We start from the raw sequence: 7,431 nt of genomic DNA on the forward strand, positions 1-7,431 counted from the left end.
TCTAGCTCCACATTGATCTGGTACTGGTAATACCTGTATATAGCTCCACATTGCATCTAGTACTGGTTAATTACCTGGTAATATAACTCCACATTGATCTGGTACTGTAATACCTTGTATATAGATCCACATTGATCGTGGTACTGGTAATACCTGTATATACTCCACATTTGATCTGTACTGGTAATACCGGTATATAGCTCCACATTGATCTAGTACTTGTTAATACCTGTATCATAAACGCCACATTGATCTGGATTACTTTGGTAATACCTGTATATAGCTCCACATTTATCTCGGTACTGCGACTCCCTGTAATAGCTCCACATTGATCTGGTACGGTTAATACCTGATATAGCTCCACATGATCTGCGTACTGCGTACTCCCTGTATATAGCTCCACATTGATTTGTTACTGCGTAATTACCTGTATATAGCTCCACATGATCTGGTACGGGTAATACCTGTATGATACCTCCAACATTGATCGTGGTACTGTAATACCTGTAATTAGCTCCACATGATCTAGGTACTGGTAATACTGTATATAATGAAATCCACATTATCTGGACTGGTAATACCTGTATATAGCTCCACATTGATCTGGTACTGGTTAATACCTGTATATAGCCCCACATTTGATCTAGTACTGGTAATACCGTGTATATAAACTCCACAGTGATCTAGTACTGGTAATAACCGTAATAGCTCCACATTGATCTGGTTACTGGTACTCCCTGATTTATAGCTCCACATTGATCTGGTACTGTTACTCCCTTGTATATAGCTCCACATTGATCTATTACTGGTCAATACCTTATATAACTCCACATTGATCTGTACTGGTACTCCCATGTATATAACTCCACATGATCTGGTACTGGTAATACCTGTATATAGCTCCACATTGATCTGTACTGGTTACTCCCGTATATAGCTCCACATTGATCTGGACTGTACTCCTGTATATAGCTCCACATTGAATCTGTACTGGTAATACCTATATAGCTCCACCATTGATCTGGTACTGGTACTCCTGTATATAGCTCCATAATTGTCTATTTTTATTTTTAAACCTCTGCGATTGTTAAGGAAGAGCTCAATAAGCAATAAATTTTCATGGTTAAAGTCTACACAGTTGTATTCGGCGCAGTTTGGGTGACATTTTTGATTTGATTTGATATGACAATGGCTTTCTAGAACGTAAGATGCTTGGTAATAATGTGCGTCTCAGAACACCAATTTCCCATGACACTTCCCTTTCAATCCGAACAAGAAGGCTTTTTGGGAAAAAGCACTTAAAAATGTATTGAGTGGAAAACTTTTTTTGAAACCTAACTGAATATAGTATTTTGCTATCTTTCATTCCGGCTGAGTTGAGTTGAACCTTCAAGCCACAGTTTCCCAGTTCCAAATCAAATCAAATTCAAATGAAAGTTTATTTGTCACGTGCGCCGGAATACAACAGCGTGTCCGTAACCTTACAGTGAAAATGCTTACTTACAGCTCCTAACCAATAGTGCCAAAAAAGGATTATCGTGAAACAGATAGGTAGGTGAAAGAATAAAACAACAGTAAAAAGACTAGGCTAATACAGTAGCGAGGCATAAAAGTTAGCGAGGCTTACAGTACAGGACACCGGTTAGTCAGGTGCTGCATTGAGTAGTATGGTTCATGTAATATGGCTTAAAGTGACTATGCATATATGAGAACAAGAGAGTATGCAGTAGCGAAAAGAGGTTGGCGCCGGTGGCTGGGGGTGGCGGACACAATGCAGATAGCCCGGTTAGCCAGATGTGGCGGGATCACTTGTGGTCGGCCCAAATTAAGCTAGTATGTACATGAATGTATAGTTAAAGTGACTAGCCATAATATAAACAGAGGGTAGCGCAGCGTAAAAAGAGGGGTGGGTGGGGATGGCACACAATGCAAATACTCTGGTAGCCATTTGATTACCTGTTTCAGGAGTCTATGGCTGGGTTAATGTCCTGAGAAGCCTTTGTGTCTAGACTTGGCACTCTGGTACCGCTTGCCATGCAGGTATAAGAGAACAGTCTACGACTTGGGTGGCTGGGGGTCTTTGACAATTTTTATGGCCTTCCTCTGACACCGCCTGGTGTAATGTCCTGGATGTTGCAGGCAGCTTTGCCCCAGTGATGTACTGGGCGTACGCACTACCCTCTGAAGTGCCTTGCGGGTGGAAGGCCCGAGCAATTGCACGTACCAGGCAGTGATGCAACGGTATAGGATCTCTCGACGTTGCAGCCTGGTAGAACACCTTTGGAGGATCTTCAGAGACCCATTAACAAATACTTCCTTTAGTTTTCCTTGAGGTCGTAAGGCCCTCTCACGACTGTCTTGTGTGTTTGCGAGCCATTCTAGTTTGTGTTGATGTGCGTCTAAGGAACTTCGAAGCTCTCAACCATTGCATGCCACTACAGCCCCAAATCAATGAGAATGGGGGCGTTGCCACGTGTGGGCCCATTTCTGCTAGGCCACAATCAATCTCCCTTAGTCTGGTTTACGTTGAGGGATAGGTTGTTATTCTGGCACCACGCCAGGCCAGGACTTCTGCACCTCCTCCCACTTAGGTATGTTCTCTGTCGTTGTAGGTTGATTCAGACCTACCACTGTTGTAGACCGTTTCTGCAAAATTTAATCATGGTCGCTTGGATTTGTTGCCATTGGCCATGTCAAGTCTGGGTGAACAGGAGTTAAGGAGGGACTGAGGCGATGTGCACCCGATGGCGGGAGCTAGACGTTGAAGGATCAGCGTGGCAGATGTGTTGCTAACCTACACCTCACCACCTGCGGGGCGGCGCCGTCAGGAATCCAGGATCCAGTTGCAGAGGAGTTGTTTAGTCCCAGGCATTCCTTAGCTTAGTGATGAGCTTTGAGCTACTATGTGTGAAAACGCTGAACTGTATCAATGAATAGCATTCTCACGTAGGTGTTTCCTTTTGTCTAGGTGGGAAAGGGCCAGTGTGGAGTGCAATAGAGATTGCCATCATCGCCCTGGATCTGTTTTGGCCCGGTATGCAAAATTGGAGTTGGCTTAGGGTTTCTGGGATAATGGTGTTGATGTGGCGCCTTTACCAACCTGTTCAAAGCACTTCATGGCTTACGGGACCGTGAGTGCTACGGGTCGTGTAGTTCATTTAGGCAGGTTGCCTTTGTGTTCTTGGGCACAGGACTTGTGGGTCTGCTTGAAACATGTGGTATTACAGACTCAAGTCAGGGACAGTGAAAATGTTCAGTGAAGACACCTGCCAGATTGGTCAAGCACCACGCCCGGAGCACAAATGTCCTGTAATCATCTTGGCCCCGCAGCTTGTGTAGTTGACCTGTTTAAAGGTTTTTACTCACCATCGGCTATGGAGGGAGCATTGATCTCACAGTCGGCCGGAACAGGCTGATCTTTCTCATTGATGCCTCAGTGTTGCTTTGCCTTGAGCGAGCATAGAAGTGATTTAAGCTTGTCTGGTAGGCTTGTGTCACTGGGCAGCTCGCAGCTGTTGCTTCCCTTTGTTAGTCTGTAATAGTTTGCAAGCCCTTGCCCACATAAGACCGAGCCCAAAGCCGGTTTTGTAGTTATGATTCAATCTTAGCCCTTTATAGCACGCTTTGCCTGTTTGAATGGTGCGTCACAGGCATTGCGGGATTTCTTGTTAGCTTCCGGGTTAGACTCCCCACACCTTGAAAGCGGCAGCTCTACCCTTTAGGCTCATGTTTAGTGCCTTTAAACCATGGCTTCTGGTTGGATGGACGTACAGTCACTGTGGGACGACGTCCTCGTTGCACTATTGAATAAAGGCAGTGACTGATGTGGTGTACTCCTCAATGCCATCGGTAAGAATCCCTGGAACATGTCCAGTCTGTGATAGAAAGGACAGTCCTGTAGTTTAGCATCTGCTTCATCTGACCACTTTTTTTAGACCGAGTCCACTGGTGCTTCCTGCTTTAATTTTTGGCTTGTTAAGCAGGAATCAGGTAGGATAGATTTGTGGACGGATTTATCCAAATGGAGGCGAGGGAGAGCTTTGTACGTGTCGTCTGTGTGTGGAGATAACAGGTGATGTAGAATTTTTTCCACCTCGGTGGCACATGACCATGTTGATGAAATTTGGTAGAACTATTTAAGTTTCCTGCATTAAAGTCTCTCTCCGGCCACTAGCGAGCACGCCTCTGTGTGCAGTGGTTTTCTTTTTCTTATTTTCTATTAGAGCTGATGAGTGAGGTCTTGTGCCAGCAGTCTGTCTGTGGTGGTAAATAAACAGCACGAAAAGTATTACTGAGAACTCTCCTAGGCAAGTAGTTATGGCCTGCAGTTTATACAATAATACTTCTACTTTTAGTGCGATCAAAATATAGAGACTTCCTTAGATTTCGTGCACCCAGCAAGCGCACGAATAGGCACAGACTGCCCCCCCTCGTCTTACCGGAGTGTGCTTTTCTCTCTTGCCGGTTTGCCAGCGTATATCCCGCTAGCTGAATATCCATGTCGTCATTCAGCCAACGATTCCTGAAAACATAGGATATTCCAGTTTTTGATATGCCTTTTGGTAGCGATATTCTTTGATCGGTAACTCGTCTAGTTTATTGTCAGATGATTGGACGTTTGCGAGTGGTTATTGATGCATAACGGCAGGCTTTCCCACTCGCCTTTTTCCTTTCCTGACCAGGCAGCCGACTCGTTTGTTCCTCCTGTTACCTGCGTGGCTTTCTCCTGCCAAATAACGGGGTTTGTTGGCCCTGTCGGGTTTTGGAGAATGTCCTGTGCATCCTGCTTGTTGAAAGAAAAAGTCTTAGTCTATTCCAAGGGTGAGTTTATCGCTGGTCGCCTGAATCCAGAACTTTTTTTTATTGCCCGTTAAGATACGATTGCAGAAACATACTGTACAAAATAAGTTACAAATAACGCAAAAAAAACCCACATAATAGCATAATTGGTTGGCGCCCGTAAAACTTGCTGCCCATTTCTTTCTGGCCCATTTTGTCAATATTGTCGCCGCGTCTTCATCAGATTTGGCCACTCCATCATTGATGATGTCTATTTCACAGAAAACCAGAATTGAGGAACATTGAGCTCCCATTGGAGTAAGGCCAAGAAGTTTGATAAAACCTCAGTGAAAGGCAGTGAAAGAACAAATGATTCAAATCAGTGGGCTCCAATGGCCCCTGGTAAGGCTGATCCCCTTCAGAGCGTGTCAGTGCTCACCACCTCATATTACAGGAGTCGGGCAGCACGCACGTGAAAATGATCTGCTTCTCTTCTCTCTCTCTTCTCCTCTCTCTCTCTCTCTCTCTCTCGCTCTCTCTCTCTCTCTCTTCTCTCTCTCTCTCTCCTGCTCTCTCTCTCTCTCTCTCTCTCTCTCTCTCTCTCTCTCTCTCTCTCTCTCTCTCTCTCTCTCTCTCTCTCTCTTCTCTCCTCTTCTCTCCCAAATCAATTCAGTTTTCAGGCTGAGAAACATATGCTTTACATTGACAAAGCAAGTGAGAATAGATAGTAAAACCAATATGAATAAACAATAAAAAATTAACAGTAAATATAAACCACAAAAATGCCAAAATAATGACATTTCAAATGTCAAATGATGTTTACAGTTTTTCTCAATTGCTAAAACACAATTTCTGAAGCTTGCTCCATTTCCTGAAAAACATTAAACACAAACCTCATCTTCAAGCACATATTTACTAACCTCTTGACTCCTCCGCAAAATGACAACATTCGCTCAAAAACAGTTTACTGTGTTCAAAATCCCTAACACTGCTCTCAAATCATAAACAAAGTTATCAAAATGAATACACTCCCGCACGGGGCTGGTTTTTCTTTTTGTAATCCGTGATTGACTGTAGACCTGCCACATACCCTCTTGTGTCTGAGCTGTTGAATTGCGACTCGATTTTGTCTCTGTACTGGGACTAGCCTGTTTGATTGCCTTGCGGAGAGAATAGCTACACTGTTTGTTATCGGTCATGCTGTCCGGTCACCTTGCCCTGGTTAAAAGCAAGTGTTCGCGCTTTCAGTTTCACGCGAATGCTGCCGTTCAATCCACGGTTCTGTTGGAATGTTTTTATCGTTGCTGTGGGTACGACATCGTCAATGCACTTCCTAATGAACTCGCTCACCGAATCAGCATATTCGTCAATATTGTTGTTGGACGCGATGCGGAACATATCCAATCCGCGTGATCGAAGCAGTCTTGAAGCGTGATTTCAGATTGGTCGGAGACCAGCGCTTGAACAGACCTGAGCGCGGGAGCTTGTGTTTGAGTTTCTGTTTGTAGGCTGGAATCAACAAAAGGAGTCGTGGTCAGCTTTTTCCGAAAGGGGGGCGGGGGAGGGCCATATGCGTCGCGGAAATTAGTATAACAATGATCTAGGGTTTTCCAGCCCTCGTAGCACAATCGATATGCTGATAGAATTAGGAGTTTGTTTTTAGATTAGCCTTGTTAAAAATCCCCATCTACGCATGAATGCAGCGCTCAGGATTGTTTGGTTTCCAGTTTACAAAAGAGTCAGATAAAGTTCGTTCAGGCGCCATCGATGTGTCGCTTGGGGGGAATATATGACGCTGTGATTATGAATTGAAGAGAATCCCTTGGGTAGATAATGCGTACATTTATTGTGAGAGTTCTAGATCAGGTGAACAGAGATGACTGAAGTTCCTGTTGTTGTATGAATGATCGACACCAAGCTTCTCCGTTAATATAAGGGCATACCCCCCGCCCCTCTGCTTACCCGGGAAAATGTTGTTTCTTCGGGCCCGATGCAGTGAAGAACCAGCTGCTGCACCTACTCCGCGTTAGCGTCCCTTGAGTTAAAGCCATGTGTTCCAGTGAAGCAGGAGCACGTCGGCATCCCTGATGTCTCTGCTGCGAATGCTACCGTGCTCGGATTTCATCAACCTTATGTCAAGAGACTGGACATATGCGAGTAGTATGCTAGGGATGGAGCGCGATTTGCCCGGTCTCCGAAGCCTGACCAACGAGGACCGACCTCGTTTGCCCCTTTTCGCAGTCGCACAGGGTCCCGACACTGGCGTGGGATCAATCCATTTATTGGTGGAAGGCAAAACACTGGATCCGTTCGGGAAAGTCACGATATCCTGGTAGAACGATTATGAAGTTGACGTTTAATCGTATATTCAGTAGTTCCCCGACTAGTAATGAAACCTTTAAGATTACCTGGTTACCGATGTAAGAAATAACACATAAAAAAACAAAAAACTGCATATTTCCAAGAACGCGAAGACGAGCGGCCATCTCTTTTCGGCGCGCGAAGTTAAGAGTAAGCAGCCGGCGGTTTCACGCGTTTGGTTTGTGGGTGTTTGTTTCCTGTGTCAGTGTTTGTGCCACACGGGACTGTTACGGTTAGTTTGTTTGTTATTTTGTATCGTGTATTGTTTTCGTGTATATTAAATATCATGGA

The sequence above is a fragment of the Salvelinus sp. IW2-2015 genome, linkage group LG25, assembly GCF_002910315.2.
Source record: "Salvelinus sp. IW2-2015 linkage group LG25, ASM291031v2, whole genome shotgun sequence".
Taxonomy (NCBI): domain Eukaryota; kingdom Metazoa; phylum Chordata; class Actinopteri; order Salmoniformes; family Salmonidae; genus Salvelinus; species Salvelinus sp. IW2-2015.